Here is an 18,400-nt window from a genome sequence, read left to right as displayed (position 1 = left end):
TAAGTTTCAAATGGAATTTAAAGTGAATATAGTAGTAATAGCTAACATTTCTATAGTACTGATTTTATGTACATGTTCTAACTGTATCTCTTAAGCATTTAATCCTCATATAAACTCTGTGAGGTGTATACTGTTATTGTATACAAATTTGTTATTATATACAAATATCAAAATTGCCTGTATAACAGAAAAAAAGAAAGTTTATATAAATTCAAAATGCAGAAATTTGAAGTATATGTTTTCAGATCACTGTTCAATAAAACTAGAAAAAAGTAAATTTAAATAAGGAAAACTGACATATTCATACTTTTTAAAAAGTATTCTATAAAGTAACAACTGGGCCAAGAAATCAATAGAGATTAAAACAATATTAAGTCAAGAAAACAGCAATAGAATGTTTCTGAAGTGATAAAATATTAACCTTTGTATAAATTGAAACTATGGAATGAGGCCAAAGCATTAATCAAAATGAATTTAGTAGTTTAAAAATTTTTTTTTTTTTTTTGCGGTATGCGGGCCTCTCACTGCCGTGGCCTCTCCCTTTGTGGAGCACAGGCTCCGGACGCGCAGGCTCAGTGGCCATGGCTCACGGGCCCAGCCGCTCCATGGCATGTGGGATCTTCCCGGACTGGGGCACGATCCCGTGTCCCCTGCATCGGCAGGTGGACTCTCAACCACTGCGCCACCAAAGAAGCCCAAAAAATATTTTTAATGTGATTAAAAATATAGAAGATAAATTAAACAAGTACTCAACTTTTTATCCTAGGAAAATAATTATAATTACCTAAAAGGAAAATTTAGGACAAGATTTATTGTAATAAAAACAAAGTAAAATTACATATTGAATAAAATTTTACAGGCAAGAGATATCCCTTTATCTATGTTCCTAACTTTATAATTCTGCACAGTTTTTATATAGGTTGAGATCATTGATGAGCATTTTATCTTCTGAAAGCTCCTGTTTGAATAGTCTCCCATTCTTTCAAAATTCCTTATTAAAATCTTACTAATAACTTTGATATTTTAAGGAAACTAGATATGAATTTCGCAAATTTCAATTCCAATTCTTAAATATGTTTCTTTTTCTGCTTTGCAGTTATTTTCCAAATAGGTCAAGCTTTCATTCTGCCATTTGAGAAAAAAAATTTTTTTAATTGAAACTTTACAAGTTCCCTTTGAAGTGCTAAGAAATAAAAATAGTTTACTAAATCATAAAAGATAAGAATTTTCTGACAAACCAGTACTTATTTGCTAAGGGAAAATGATAAATTTACAGTGGAGAAACATGGCAAACACCACCTTAATCAAGTAATCAAAGTTAACATAACCAGTATGAGAAAGAGCAAAGCCATATGTCTGCTGATAGGATGCAGGGAGAATACAATGTCAATTCTGTGTCATTGCTGCCAAAGGTAATAACCTGAATCTAACTATGAGAAACCACTGGACAAACCCAAATTGAGAGTCATTCTTTAGGCTAACTGGCCTATTTTGTTCAAAAATGGCAAGCTTGTGAAAAACAATAAAAGACTCAAGAATAGTTCCAACTTAAAGGAGAACAAGAGCACATAATGGACATTATTGGGATTAATGGCAAAGGTTGAGTAAGATCTACAGATTAGACAGTGGTCTCATATCTTTGTTACTTTTTTGATTTTGATAAATGTACAAGAAAAAATTGTGTAAGAAAATTATAACTGAGTAAAAGAATGTCCTCAAATAGTCCTTACTAAAGGAATTTTAAAAGTTATACTTCAGAAAAAGAGTAATCTCAGGGACTTCCCTGGTGGCGCAGTGGTTGGGAACCTGCCTGCCAATGCAGGGGACACGGGTTCGATCCCTGGTCTGGGAAGATTCCACATGCCTTGGAGCCCCTGAGCCTGTGCGCCACAGCTACTGAGCCTGTGCGCCACAACTACTGAGGCCCGCGTGCCTATAGCCCATGCTCTGCAACAAGAGAAGCCACTGCAGTGAGAGGCCTGTGCACCGCAACGAAGAGTAGTCCCTGCTCGACGCGGCTAGGGAGAGCCCGCGCGCAGCAACGAAGTCCCCACGCAGCCAAAAATAAATAAATAAATTTATAAAAAAAAAAAAAAAAGAGTAATCTCAGAAGAATGATCTGACATGAACAAAGACATAAGGAACAAAGAATTTGCTTAACAAACATTGACTAGAAAATAACAACACCACTGTATTGTGGGATAAAAGGAAAACCACAAAGAACTAAAATACTCAACAACAATATCAGATAGTTCAGATGTGTTTGGAGTTCTAAGATCTTTGCATTGTTTGGGAAGATGATAAGGATATTCGCCGATTTCAGACTTTAAGAAGCTAAGTGCTCATGATAGAAAGCTCAAGGTAACTACTCTAAGAATAGGAATGTGGTATATATTTCCAAACTTATAGTGAAAAAGAGATGGAATAAAAAACATAATAAGGTTTTTTTAAAAAGCAAGAGAGGAGAAAAAAGCACCATTTAAAGCAAAAACAAAACTGCAGAAGTGAATTTAAATATATCAATATCCATTATTGACATAAATGGAATAAATGCTCCAGTTGAAAAACTGGCATGTTGGGTCAGTTATTTTCTTTTTCTCAGAATGGTTTTAACAACACACACAAATACACAAGTCAGTTATATCTTGTGGATAAGACACACATCTAAAACACAATGATCCAGAAATTCTGAAAACCAAAGAATAGAAAAAGATATTCCTAACCCCTCCCAAAAAAAAGCTGGTATACTTATATTAGTATCATATAAAGAAAATTTAAAAGTCAAAGAATGGAAAAAGATATTTCTAACTAAACGAAAATTGGTACACTTAGATTAGCATCATGCAAAGAAAACTTTAAGGAAAAAATATTATTAAAAATAAACAAGGGGGAGCTTCAAGATGGCAGAAGAGTAGGACGCGGAGATCACCTTCCTCCCCACAGATACATCAGAAACACATCTACACGTGGAACAACTCCTACAGAACACCTACTGAACACTGGCAGAAGACCTCAGCCCTCCCAAAAGGCAAGAAACTCCCCACGTACCTGGGTAGGGCAAAAGAAAAAAGAAAAAACAGAGACAAAAGAATAGGGACCGGACCTGCACCTCTGGGAGGGAGCTGTGAAGGAGGAAAGGTTTATATCACCATTCGTGGAGGCTGAATATAAGGGACGCAAGGCGCACTATGACCAGAAGGTTTTTTCACACTTTACAAATAGTTTTCTATTTTAGCTGTGGACGTCAAAGAGTCTCATTTGCAGATAGAAGTAGAAACTGTTATCAGGTTCTTCGTATCACGTATCCAAATAAAATGCCCAGTCTTTAGATGCTGTCCAATTTCTTTTGGATAAAGCAAGTGACTCCCAGCAGGACCATGTAGATGAGGACGTTCTGTAGGGAGGAGATCACATCCTCGAGCATCTTCCATTTCCTTTCCTTGTCCAGTGTCGTCTCCAGGCTCTCAATACAGAACATTGCAGCTCTGCCTCGCTGGGCCTCAAGCCTGCGTTGTTCTCTCTCTCTGCCTGAAGCTGGGACGGTTTTAACTTCTTCAAACCTTGGTTACTTCCTATGTAGAATAGAAACCATAGTATCTAACTGATTGCATTGTTGTGAATCTTAAATGAGGTACATTCAGAAAGTTTTACCCAGAGATATTAATATGTTCCTCACCACCCGCCCCTTGCTCCTTAACCTCCTAATACCCTTAGGACTAAACTGTCACTTATTACCCTTCCAACAGGAGATTAAAGGACTAAGACCAATCTATCATCTCTATCCGATGTCATGCTGTGTCAGATGCTTGCCCTATCTCAGGCATCTGCTCTATTCCCTAAGTGTCCCTGCTCTGGGTCATAGTCTGGGTAATTTAGATGCCAAGCGTAGCAGCCAGGGAAGCTGTATCATGCTTTTCTTTCTGTAGTCAGTGCCATTGCTATTGCAGTGTTTTGTGTTCACTGAACACCAGATCACTACTATTATCATCATTGCAACTGATGACAATAATAAAATAATCTCTTGGGCTTTTGCGGATAATGTCAACTCTCCTCACGCTATTTGGTTGTTTCTGTCCTATTCCCTCCGCCTGACCTAAAACAGATCCCTGAGCTATCTCTTAGCTGATAATCTCTTTCCTAACTCATTTGATTTTACTCATATTTCCCCTCCAGATTTTAAACGATGAACAAGTTCTGTACAGACTCTTCTCAAAACTGATTTAGTTTAGATTCAGTAGCAGTCTTGCGGGATCATGGAGAGACTGCTAAGTTTAATGCCACAATCATCTCAGCTCCTACAGAGTATTCATTTCATTGTCAGCTGGTGGGAACAGGCGATTGCTGTGGTATAAGGCCGATTCCCTTCAGTAATGAAGTAAGGAAGGCACTGGGACATTTTCATTTCTGAATTCCAAGTGAGTACATATTGTCATTTCAGATGCTATTCCAAGAGCTATCATTTGCTGGAGTGCATCTGGTACCACATTTATTTACAGCATTCTAATTTTTCTTTAAAACTTAGGGAAAGTGGGAAGAAACTGAGGTTATTGATATTGGATATGTAGAGCTCAGCTAGTAAGATAAGGCCAAGTAATATTCTCCAAGGGAAAAATGTTCAATTTCTCATCATTTCTCATACTGAAGATAGCACTGACAAGAATAATTGAAAATAGGTAATGGACAATCAGCCAGAGGGTTGATTTGATAACAAAGAGAGAGTCCCAGGGAGAGAAAATCAAGTTGTAAGGGAGGTGAAGTCCTACCATGTAGTAATAATGGAAAATTGTGCAACTTTTTACTTTGATACTGAATCATCTCTTATCCTGCTCTAAATGAGATGAGGAACACGATTTTCTTGTATAAAAAAATAAAGAAGGGAAAGGAAAATGGAAGAGTTGTGTAAGATAATGATAATTGCCTTGCCTTGAGAAAAAGCCATAATACAAAGGAAAATTGTAACACAATACTGAAAAATGAACCCAATATAATTAAACAAGTAACTGAGGATGGAAAAGACAACCAGAAATCAGAAACTCAAAACTCAGACTGAAAATTGTCAACAATAGCATACAATGTTAGAGAAAAGTAGGGTGATATTTTCAAGACATTCAGGGGGGAACGTGTGAGCCAGGGGTTTTATACGCAGTCCTTCAGTGTTTACAGCTATAGACAAACCCATTTTAACCATGTAAGAACTCGGAATATTGCACTCACAGGCTTTTCCTCAGGAATCTGCCAGAGAACAGTCTTCATTCAATCGAGACATAATAACAAAGGCCTTCTAGTGAGCATCGTTGCATATATTTAATTATGTCTAAGAGTAAAATAAAGATGAGAGTAAAGGTGGAAGATTAGAATGTAAATGTTAAATGTTCTGAGTAAATAGAGATAACATAACTAAAAAATGGGAGAGGAAAGTATAAAATTAACAAATGTGAAAAAGTTATAGAGAAAGCCTTAAAATATTTATGAAACGTACATTATATTTGAACACATGGAAAGCTATTCCATATTCTTAAAAAGAAAGAATAAACATCATCAAGATGCTAATTCTATCCAAGATAATATACAACCCCAATAAAAATACCAATTTTTAAAAAGACAGAATTAGATAAACTGAATCTAAAGTTTATATGAAAAATACTAATGAAGCTCAAATTACTATGGAGGGAAAAAAACACAGGAGAAAACGGGCAATGGAAAGTAAGGAGACTAGAAGTAATAGATATTAGAACATACTGTATCGCCTCTAATTAAAACAATGTGGACTGTGTATGAATGGACTGCCTGACATTCCAAGGGAACACATAGAAAACTAAAAATTAGACCCAAGTATGTAGGACAATGTATGTATATTAAATCACTGGGGGAAAGAGACATTTTTCAACAACTGGAGAAATATTGAAAAAAGATAAAATTTAGATTCTAGCCTCAAACTATACATCAGAATAAATTCCACTGATTGATCAGATATCTGAATATTTTAAAAATGAAAATTAAAACCCTATATATGTACCAGAGAAAGTGAATTCCTCTATCAACTAGAAATGGAAAAAGCTTTCTTAATTATGACTAAAACATTTAAAGCTATTAAAGAAAATACAAAATATTTGACCTCAAAAATCTGTAAGGCAAAGAAAGAATTTAAAAGAAGAATAAGAGATTTAGAGAGGGAAGGAAAAGAAGACTTGCTTTGCCACTATAGTCAGTCTTTCCCCTTCCCAATTTGATCTTAAATGGTTGTGAATAAAGAGGCTGGATAAAATGATTTCTAAAGTCCTTTTAATATTAATATTTTAGAATTCTAATATGCTTGAACTACCTAAATACAAGAAAAAGACAGTTATACGCTTGGTTGAATCTTGGTCTTTTTTTCCCTTCTCAATAATCTGAGCCTATCCTTTTAATCTCTTTGCCTAATCATAAAATACAGGCCCTATTCCACTGTTTCTTCTCCTGATAGCCTTCACTCCTTATTCCTCCTCTCAATATGGTGATCCTGCCATTACCCCATGAGCAGTTATTCAAATCTCATGGATGAGAATTTCTGTTTCCTCAAACCCTCCCGCATCCAGGAACCTTGGAACTTCAGAGTGAACAGACAACAGTTGATTAAGGCCCCTGGGTTTGTGGGGTGAGGGTGATGCAGTTAACTCAGAGCTTTCGCCTTGGGAAAGGTGGTAGGGAAGGAAAGTACCCAGTAGTAGGAAGTAAGTTCCATGACCTTTGACTATGATGTTTATCAGTGGTAGTTTGTGAAAAGAAAGTGTAACAGGGTGAAGAGGCAGATGTGGAAGAGAAGCAATATTGCTCTCAGAAATAGGAAGCTAACTATAAATTTTATTCTAGATAAATATACAACTTTTAGCTATTTAGAATATATTTATTCCAAAAATTGTTTGAGGTTGCTTAAAATAGAAGATGCATTTCTTTTTCCTTTTTCTATTGAAGTATAGTTGATTTACAATATTGTGTTAGTTTCAGGTATATAGCAAAGTGATTTAGTTTTATATATACATGTATATATATGTGTTTTTTAGATTATTTTCCATTATAGGGTATTAGAAGATATTGAATATAATTCCCTGTGCTATACAGTAAATCTTTGTTGCTTTTCTATTTTATGTATAGTAGTTTGTATCTGTTAATCCCATACTCCTAATTTAATCTCTCCCCCCTCCCTTTCCCCTTGGGTAACCATAAATTTGTTTTCTATGTCTGTGAATCTGTTTCTGTTTTGAATATAGTTTCATTTGTATTATTTTTAGATTCCACATATAAGTGATATCATACAGTATTTGTCTTTTTCTGCCTGACTTACTTAACTCAGTGTAACATTCTCTAGGTCTATCCATGTTGCTGAAAATGGCAATATTTCATTCTTTTTTATGGATGAGTAATATTCCATTATGTATATATATCTCACATCTTCTTAAGCCAGTCATCTGTTGATGGCTCATCAGCTATTGTAAATACTGCTGCTGTGAACATTGGGGTGCATGTATCTTCTTGAATTAGAGTTTTGGTTTTCCAGATATATACCCAGGAATGAGATTGCTGTATCATATGGTAGTTCTATTTTTAGTTTTTTAAGGAAACTCCATACTGTTTTCCATAGTGGATGCACCAATTTACATTCCTACCAAAAGTGTAGGAGGTAGAAGATTCACTTCTATAGGAAAAAAAATCATGTGGTATATGAGATTGAAGGTAATTATATATAAAAGCTTGGATATAAATAGTTTCAAGATTATGTACTTATTTAAGGCATGATACTGTAGCAGCTAAAGCCAAAAAAGGAGAGCTATATTGAGTTATATAATTCCTATTGTCAATTAAAAGTAAGCACATCTTTTTTGAATTAATAGTTCTATTTTATTTATCGATATTTGTTTATTTATTTGAACTCTTTTTAAGAGAGAGAGCTATTTTTTCTATTGCTAAATTCTTTCAATAGTTTACCTGAAGGATCCTTATATAGGCATAGGGAAGAAAAGATTTAACAGTGGGTCTGTAACTAGTTTCCTGTCCTCAGGGATGCTGGAGGGAAGATTGACCTGAACTTGTGCAAACATTGACTTATGGAACAGGAATCTTTTTAGAAGGGTGTACCTGGTTTATCTAGTTTGAGTCTTATAAGTAAATCTGAAATTTATGGAATTACGTGCTCCTGCTGGTGTGTTGAAGAATAAGATTTAATTATGTAGCCAGAACAGGTCTATATGATTAATGAGGCATATAAATTCAAGAGACCCCAACTCAGTGATTTCCCTGTGCTTGACTGATACCCAATTAGATAGCATAACTCTGAAACCAGATGAACTCAGGTGCAGAAATGAGTATTCTAAGAGCTGCATCTGACGTATGGGGCCTCATAGATATTGGTGCTGCTTGCATTATTGTCTTGAATTCTCTGCTAATCATTAATAAAGCTTAAGGCTGAGGAAGACTCTTATTTCATTGATTGATAATTCAGACCTTTGTGATAGTACAGGGATAGTGAACAGTATAAGATACAGCATCTTCCAGTTTATTTTAGAAAGGATGCTGACACATTCTTCACATAACTATTCCTTATAAACAAACTTCATAGCAGCTGAGGGCCCTCTGTTTCTATAGAGACTCAAATTTCTCTGGGACAAATATGTGGCTTCTTGGAGGTTCGGCTCAGTTCAAGGCTTGAATATCAGTAACTTAAAGTGATGAATCACTAGCATGTTCATAGACTTCCTTTCACATACTAGTGGTCTTTACAGGGCTTATATCAAGAGCTCTGCAGGGATCCATTTCTAGAGAATGCCTGAAGTGTAAGTATTTATTGGATGAAAAAAAGTTTTTAAGATTTAGAAACAAGATGTGAAGTGTTAAAGTTGGCATTGTTACAAATTTTAAAAGATTCTTCTTTTTTTCTATGGTCTGGAGGCAAGACAATTACATATATGATCTATTAACCATTTATAATGATCACTGAACAGCAAATACCAATTCTGGATGCATTGAAATGGAAGTCTGAATCATTCTTTTATGAGTATTACTTGCTTATAAGAGTACTCGGTATATATGCTTTGTATTTATAAGTTGTTAGGTTTATAGTACATGTCTGTTTTCTAAAACTTAAAAAAAAATTTCCTATTAAATTTTCCTGCTGGATAAAGAAGGTATGATCCAGTGCAAATAAATTTTGTTTTTGCTCCTGGAATACTCCTCATTGTAAATTAACAAATGGTCTTTTAGCTGATTGAGCTGAATCAGTCCCCTAGAGCTTATCACAGTAAATTTATATTTTTTACCTATAAATATGAGTATCAGACCCTGGCCTCATGGGGACTCTACCAGGGCGGAGATACCGGGGGAGGCCCTACCTATAGCTATGAAACTTTCCATCTGTTCTAGGTACACCTAACAGTGAAAACACCTCCTTGTTAGGAAAGCAAAGTAAGGAGGGAGGGGACAAAATAGAATAACTTTAAAAATGGGGTTTGAAAAGAGGAGATTATGGAATCTCTTGAGTCATGGCTCCCTGAATCCCTGAATTATACTGGTACAGTGAATGTATTTTTACATTCTGAATGTAGTGATATTTTACTGGACAGTATTGTCTACATCACACCCAAGGTGATATGTTTAATCAAATCCATTTAATTGGCCAATATTTTTAAATGCCTGTTTTTGCTTAGCACTGGAGCTCTGTGCTAGGGATACAAGATAGTAACAAGATAGTTAGAGCTCCTTCCCTTGGGGAAACCACTATCTCAAGGGAGAAATAGACATTTAATTAAGCACCCAGTTGATTATTTAATTATAATTGTGAGAAATACCTCAAAGGACTGGAGCTCTGTGCAATGGAAAGGTGTAAGCAGATGATCTGATGTGAAGTGAGGTTCAGAGAAGTGCCTTTAATTGCCCAAGATCATACAGCTTAGAAGTAGCAAAGCAGAAATTTGCGTCCAGGTGGAATCTTACTCTGATGCACTACATTTGCTGCCTCCAACTATGCAGCTAAAAAGTGCCATGTGAGCAAAAAGAATGGTGCGTTGGTCTTCCACGACTGCTGCAGCAAATCACTACAAATTTAGTAGCTTATCTTAATTTCTCTAGGTTAGAAGTCCAACACTTCTCATGGGCTAAAATCAAGGTGTCGGCAAGCCTGTGTCCCCTTCTGAAGGGTGCAGGGGAAAATCTGTTTTCTTGCAGAATTTTCCATCTTCAAGAGGTTGCCTGCATTCTTTGGCTCATGGTCTCCTTTCTTCCTCTTCAAAACCAGCAATGATGAGTTGGATCATTCCCACATCACATCAGTCTGACATACCCTTCTGCTTCCTTCTTCTACTTTTAAGGACTTGTGATTACATTGAACCCATGCAGATAATCCAATATAATCTCTCTATTTTAAAATCAGCTGATCAGCAAACTTAATTCCATCTGTAACCTTAATTCCACCTTGCCATGTAAAGCAACCCATTCACTGGTTCCAGGGATTAGGATGTAGGTATCTTTGGGGGCCATCCTTCTACCCACCACAGAAGGCGTATTAATTGTGGCTCAAGAGTGGAGGAGTCAGAGATGGTGTTTGGTAGAAGAGTCCATAAATAGGAAACTGGAACATCATGAACAGACATGGAAAAGAGTTTCAAGTATGATCAGAGAAGAGTAGTAAATTTGATTGTCTTTCTTCTAGACCATAGGCACTCTAGTAGGGAGGCTGTGAAAGAAATATAGTGGATGCTAGTTAGAATAGTTAGGGTAGACCAGGTAATAGTGGCCTTGATTAGCAAGTTATACAGATGGGGTTTATCCCAAGAGCAGTGGCGAGGCACTGAAGAAGCTCAGCAAGCTGCAGCATGGTCAGCCTCTACTTTAGTTTCATCCCCTCTCAGATATAGATGGAAAAATGTTCTCCTCTCTGACCCACTAGAACCATATGCAGCCATGAGCCTGGCTGCATGGCAAACAAGAGGGTTCTGAGTAGCACGCTCTTTTCAAGACACCTCCAGCGTATCAGGAAGGAAGAAGGGGCCCCTGGAATCAGCACTGGCCACCCAGAGACTTCCTTACTTAGATGATGGAATCTCTTCACTTTTTATGTTCAAGGTAAACATGTAAGGGAAGAGTGGCCAAGATGGTAGAGTAAGAAGACCCTGAGCTCACCTCCTCCCATGGGCACACCAAAATTACAACTATTTACACAGTAATTATTGATGAGAAAGACAGAAGACTAGCAAAGAAGATCTTCTACAACTAATGATATAAAGAAAGAACCACAGCGAGATGGGTGGGAGGATGGAGAGATGGTACACTTAATACCCCTGGGTAGGTGACCCACAATGGGGAGGAAAATTACAGTTGCAGAAGTCCTTCTCAAGGAGCAAGGGATCCAAGCCCCACATCAGGCTCCCAAGCCTGGGGATCCTGCACTGGGAAGATAAGCCCCCAGAACATTTGGCTTTGAAAGCCAGCAGGGCATACTTTCCAGAGAGTCAAAGCGCTGTGGGAAGTAGAGACTCCACTCTTAAAGGGTACATACAGATGCTTACACACTCCGGGACCCAGGGCAGAAGCAATAATTTGAAAGGAGCCTGGGTTAGACCCACCTCCTGATTTTGGAGAGCTACATGCAAAAGAATTAAGGGGTACTACTCCGTCACAGCATGCGTAAACATAAATTCAAAATGGATTAAAGACTTAACTGTAAGACCTGAAACCAGAACACTTCTGGAAGAAAACATAGGCAGTAAGCTCTTTGACATAGGTCTTAGTAATATTTTGGGGGATATATCTCCTCAGGCAAGGGAAACTGAAGCAAAAATAAACCAATGGGACTACATCAAACTAAAAAGCTTCTGCACAGCAAAGGGAACTATCAACAAAACGAAAAGGCAACCTGTTGAATAGAAGATAGTTGCAAATGATACATCCGATAAGGGGTCAATACCAAAATATCCAAAGAACTCATACAATTCAACATTAAAAAACAAAAACACAAATAACCCAATTAAAAAATGTTCAGAGCGTCTGTATAGACATTTTTTCAAAGAAGACGTACAGATGGCCAAAAGGCGCACGAAAAGATGCTCAAGAGTGTTAATCATCAGGGAAATGTAAATAAAATCCACAATGAGATGTCACCTCTTGCCTGTCAGAATGGCTGTTAGCAAAAAGACAACAAGTAACAAATGTTGGTGAGGATGTGGAGAGAAGGGGACCTTTGTGCACTGTTGGTGGGGATGTTAAATTGATGCAGCTACTTTGGAAAACGGTATGGAGAGTCTTCAAAATCTTAAAAATAGAACTACCATATGATCCAGCAATTCCACTCCTGGGTATTTCTCCAAAGAAAACAAAACCACTAATTAGAAAAGATATGCACCCCTATGTTCACTGCAGTGTTATTTACAATAGTCAAGATATGAAGCAACCCAAGTGCCTATCAATAGATGAATGAAGACATGGTATATATACAATGGATGATTACTCAGCCATTAAAAAAGAATGAAATCTTGCTATTTACAACAACTTGGATGGACCTAGAGGGTATTATGCTCAGTGAAATGTCAGACAGAGAAAGACAAATACTGTATGATATCACTTATATGTGGAATCTAAAAAACAAAACAAATGAACAAACCTAACAAAACAGAAACAGAGTTATAGATAACAAACAGGTGGTTGCCAGAGGGGAAGGGGTGGGTGGAGGAAAGAAATATGACAGCGAGATTAAGAGGTACCAACTTCCAGTTGCAGAATGATGAGACATGGGTATGAAATGCACAGTGTGGGGAATATAGTGTAGTGACAGATCATAACTAGATTATCATGGTAATCATTTTGAATTGTATAGAAATACTGAGTCAATTTATTATGTAACAGGAGCTAACGTAGTGTGGTAGGTCGATTATACTTCAAAAATAAGCAAGCAAACAAACGCACTCATAGAGAAGGAGATCAGATTTGTGGTTACTAGAGACAGAGGGGAGGAGGAGTTGAAGGAAGGCAGTCAAAAGGTACGAACTCCCAGTTATAAGATAAATAAGTACTAGGGATGCAATGTACAATGTGATAAATATAATGAACACCTCTGTATGTTATTTTTGAGAATTAAGAGAGTAAATCCTAAGAGTTCTCATCACAAGGAAAATAATTCTTTTCTATTTTTAAAATTTGGTATCTATATGAGAAGATGGATGTTCACTAAACTTACTGTGATAATCCTTTGATGACCTGTGTAAGCCAAATCATTATGCTGTACACCTTAAACTTATACAGTGATGTATGTCAACTATATCTCAATAAAACTGGAAGAAAAAAAATAAACAGGTAGAAAAAAATCATAATTCCTGTCATGGGTAGATGAGTAGTCTCCTGCCTTTTCAACATTTAAGCCTCCAGAAAGATGCCTTTAGTTTTATTGCAGGTTCAGCCCCTTAGACTTTACCAATCCTTTAGTAGTGAAAAGTTCTACCTGTCACACCTGGCGCATCTCTGTATTTTCTCTTTGGTTGTCTTTTATTAATTTGAAACGCATTTACTTAGGAGGACTAAAGTGTACAGTGTACAAAGTGACAACTTCATACATTGGCTTTCTAAAAAAAGTCCCAACTTTTTACCATACAGGTGCTCACCAGTATAAAATCCTTTAAAATAAATTTTAATACTTAAAAAACAAAGACCCTTAACTTGTGATAATTAGGGTAAGCGGGTAAATAAACTAATCAGTAAAGGAAGAAATAAATTCTTTATCCTGTCTTTCTTATCAAATTTGTAGCATTGTTTAGCCAAGTATTAATAGAGGAGATACTCTTTTTCTAAAGGAATTCCAGCTAAAAAAATGAAGAAATGGTAGAAGTAAAAAATCATTATGCAAATTCTAATAGGTTATTTGAGCATAATATCATTATGCAAATTCTAATAGGTAATAATCATCAATGACTGTAATATCACAAAAATAGATGATATTGGACATTTTGTGCCCTGATGGAAGAATATTACCACATCTATGAAGTAGTCTAGAAAAAAAATTGACCCTGATTCTGCTCAAGCTTTTAGATCCAACTACCAATTTTAGTAGTATGAAATTTAGAGGAACATGTTAAATGCCACCAGTGGATACAATGACAACATCCAGACATCAGGACAAATGCCATATTTCTTCAACAATTAAGTTTCAAAGAGGAAGAAGAAAGATAGAGGGGGAACTGGTAAACTAACAGAGACTTGAGAGATAGAGCAATCAATTGCAAAGTGGGTCTTATTGGATTCCTATTCAAAGAAACAACTGTAGAACATTTTTTTATATTTGTAAGGAATTGGAAATGTGAAACTTCCAAGATATTTAATGATATTGAAAGATTGTTACCTCATATTTCAGATATTATAATGGTATTACGGTAATGTATATAAAACAGTCCTTACTTTTTAGGGATACATATGATATATTAGTGGATGAAATCATATGACACCTGAGGTTTGCTTCCAGTACAGGAGAAGGGGAGAGATGAAACAGAGTTGGCTATGAATTGATGATTTTTGAATCGGAGTCCCAGAAGCATGGGGATTCATCATGCTCTGTGGTTTGAAGTTTTTCATAATAAGAAGTTAAAGTTAAAAATAGAGATATGTCTTTTTTAAGGCTGAATGATATTCCATTGTATGTATGTAGCACACTTTCTTTATCTGTTTATCTGTCAGTGGACTTCTAGGTTGCTTCCATTTCTTGACTGTTCTGAAAAATGCTGCAATAAATACAGGAGTGCAAATATCTCAAACCTTGGGGACATTATGCTAAGTGAAGGAAGCCAGTCACAGAAGGACAAATACTGCATTTCCTCTTATACAAGGCATCTAAATAGTCAAACTCATAGATGCAGAAAGTCAAATGGTGGTTGCCGGGGCCAGGAGGTGGGGGTATTGGGGAGCTGCTGTTCAACAGATACATTTACAGCTATGCAAGATATAAAATCTCTAGGAATCTATACAACATTGTGCTTAGAGTTAACAATATGGTATTGTGCACTTAAAAACTTGAGGCTAGATCTTATGTGTTTTTAAAATAAAAAACAAAGATATGTCACCATTTTACATATTTTGATGACAAATGAATAATTGAAGGATGACTGTCAAATATTGCATTCCTTTTCTTTCCCATTTGTTATAATCTCATCAGACATTTTACTTAATCTGGAGAGCTAGTGTATTATCCAAACAATTCCAACAAAAACATTTACATTTTTACTTTGTAGGTAACGATCTTATTCCGCCATGACACTACATGACATAAATTGAGTTTACTGGCAGAGAACTAGAGTTTAATTATCGACACACCAGTCATTTACCTCTAATTCCATCTGGTAAAATCATGCTACGGTTGACATATCTAAGGGAAGATATATGACCTTTAATCTTAGAACCTATAAAAATACTGACTAGATAAGACTTAGAACCATGGTCTATGAATCTTTAATCTTAGAACCTATAAAAATACTGACTAGCTAAGACTTAGAACCATGGTCTATGAATCATTACATCTGCATTGTAGCCTTAGCGCTACCTATCAAACTACATTCTTTTATGGCCATTCAGATGATTTGGTTTTGGAACAGGGCTAATAATACTCACTTGAAGGAGAATGATGGGGATTAGTGTATTTGAGAATGTTTTAGCCCTTAACATGAATTTTTGACTGATGATTTCAAAATGTAATTAATTAATGAAAGTAATTTCAACCCTAAGCATGTTTGATAAAATATTTGTGATATCTACTACTGACATGCTTGGTGGTTAAAATACAGACTTTGGGAGTTTACTGTGTTGTAGGCAATGAGAACAATTTAATTAGTGCTTCTATAAAGACAATGTTAATTTTTTAATATGGCTCCTTGCAAAAGTTTCACCCAACTTAAATTAGTTTCTCCTATGGTTTCTCTTGTAATAACTCATGGAAATAAGTGAGAACCATAAAGTCTGACGTAGATAACAAGCAGGAATGAGCACAAAGACATTGAGGGGCTGCCACTTCAGTTACTTATTGAGGATCTTAGTCTGGTCTTTTACCCAACTTTTCAAATTTTACATACCATCTTAATATTCTAGGACTTTTAAGATGGGATGGACATCAAAGCATCAAGCTCACAGAGTTATTTGGCCCCTTTGATATCAGATGATATAGGTTGCTGGGTCACATGAGCTTCCCCATAGCTCTGAACCAGGAGGTTTACTTAAAAGACATCTTAAAATGATTTATCTATAACTCTAGTCCCACTTTAGAAATCCTAGTATTTCTCTTTAAAGTTGTTATTGATCTGTTGTCACAGGAGCAAACTTAAGCTACTTTGGAAAGGGTAGTTATAGATTTTTGTTGCTTTAGCCACATGCTCATTCCCAGGTTCCCCTGTTTGTGAACCTTGCATTTGCAAGGTTCAACCTGGTTCAACCTGGCTGACTATACTGGCACAGTCTGTGGCTGCAAAACAGTTGCTCCTTACGTAAAGCTATTTGGTATAAGGAGTGTTCTTGAGACCATGACCTCATTACTATGGTATCCTAATCAAGCAAGGAAACCTTTGAAATACAACCGTCATACTCAGTTGCCTACCAGAGTAAACTCTGAGGACCTGAGGGCTGAGAAATTGTTTGAACTGACACCTTGGCAGTGGCTGATGAACTATTTGGATTCTTTTTAATACTGAAATTCTCTCTTTTTAGTTCACCTCCTGTGGCCTTAAGAATATAGGGCTACTGAGGTATGACCAGGAACAATCTTTACTTACAGCCTCCACCATAGTGGCTGGGTTTTTTTGGCCTTAAATATTATCTATAAGCCCAAGATTTTAACAATTATGGAGTGAAGGTCCCAGATAAAGTGGGGAAAACAACCTGTATAGTGATCTGTAAATCTACAGATCTGTAAATCTACATGAGAGTGACCATTTGACATTTGACCTAAGTTTTGTAATGTTAAATAATGTCTTGACTGGGCTTCCCTGGTGGCGCAGTGGTTGAGAGTCCGCCTGCCGATGCAGGGGACACGGGTTCGTGCCCTGGTCTGGGAAGATCCCACATGCTGCGGAGCGGCTGGGCCCGTGAGCCATGGCCGCTGGGCCTGCGTGTCCAGAGCCTGTGCTCCACAATGGGAGAGGCCACAACAGTGAGAGGCCCGCGTAATGCAAAAAAAAATAAATTAAAAAAATAATGTCTTCACAAAAAAATTCTCTAAGGATGTAGGAATATTTGTTTTGCAAAATAGAAGTAACTTAATTTTCCTCCATTATGAAAGGAATATATGTATATTCATTGCAAATAATTCAGAAAACACAAAAACATATAAAGAAGAAAATTAAAATCACCATACTTTCATCACTGAAAGATGAATTCTGCTTACAATTGACTATATATTTTTCCAGACCTTTAAAATATATCTGTTTATTCTTATGAAGATATGATCATACTTTATATACTGTTTTATGACCTGACCCCCCATCCCAGAAACACACAAACACATACACACACAGACAAACACACATGCATGCACACCCCACTGGAATTTTTCCATTTAAAAAATGTGCTTATATACAACCAAAACATAAAGATGTGGAATAACATCTGATCAGAGGGTTTTCTATTTAGGTGCAGGAAAGGTAAAGGATTATTACTTAAATATTAGAAATACCAGAAGTTTCTATGTTTCATAAGGATCACATACCCAGGTTAACATGGCAGAGGCACCAAGGCAGAATTTTGAGAAATATGTCTTTCAGGTATGATACAGAAATATAGTGGTACTCTCCCATATGGCTGAGAACAACAATCCAATTTTCATCTTACAATTTCAAGTCTACATTTGTATTTTTCTTTAAGACACTTTATTGCTGGGCTGGTTACCAATAGTTATGCATAAATTTATTGGTTACCAGCTATATGGTGAGCTCTCCATATCCTTGTTGCTATATGAAAGCTGAATAAGAGGAAGGTAAAAAGTAGTTGCTGTTTCTTTACGTCAGCAATCAGTAAAAATGAGAGAGCGCTTCTGAAGGAGGTCCTGGACCTGGCAGTGCTTACAAATTCCAGCAGCCAAGGTCAGTGTGGTTAGAAGCCTTGAGGCATAAGCAGGCATTCCGGCTTTTAAGTTGCAGTTTTTTAGACTGCATGTGGCAGTAACAACTTGTCTGCTTTAGAGACTGCCTAAAAAAACAGGTATACTCAAACCTAATTTTCCTATATCAGACTGAATTTACCAAATTCTTGTCCTGAATAAGAGTTATCTTGTTGAATATAATAAGGCATCTCCTTTTGTCATGTGATCATAACTCAAAGAATGCTAAATATATACCTAATATATTTAAGATTTATCTAGTCAAATAATGTTTAATTCACTAGTGGAAGAATTAAAGGCTAGAGAAGTGACCTG

The 18,400-nt window shown here is 36.4% G+C and overlaps 1 protein-coding gene and 1 pseudogene across 1 annotated transcript in view; one reads left to right on the top strand and one right to left on the bottom strand.

Annotated features, from left to right (window-relative positions):
• The window catches only part of IQUB (IQ motif and ubiquitin domain containing), a 259,797-nt gene that overhangs the window by 156,612 nt on the left and 84,785 nt on the right, over positions 1-18,400 (top strand). The window lies entirely within an intron of this gene.
• Positions 2,561-3,697, bottom strand: LOC114901838 (annotated as a pseudogene).

Source organism: Monodon monoceros, unplaced genomic scaffold (genome assembly GCF_005190385.1).
Source record: "Monodon monoceros isolate NGI ecotype Baffin Bay Population unplaced genomic scaffold, NGI_Narwhal_1 Super_Scaffold_2, whole genome shotgun sequence".
NCBI classification, from domain to species: domain Eukaryota; kingdom Metazoa; phylum Chordata; class Mammalia; order Artiodactyla; family Monodontidae; genus Monodon; species Monodon monoceros.
Note: the sequence above shows the minus strand (reverse complement) of the source record. Positions and strands in the feature narration are given on the sequence as shown.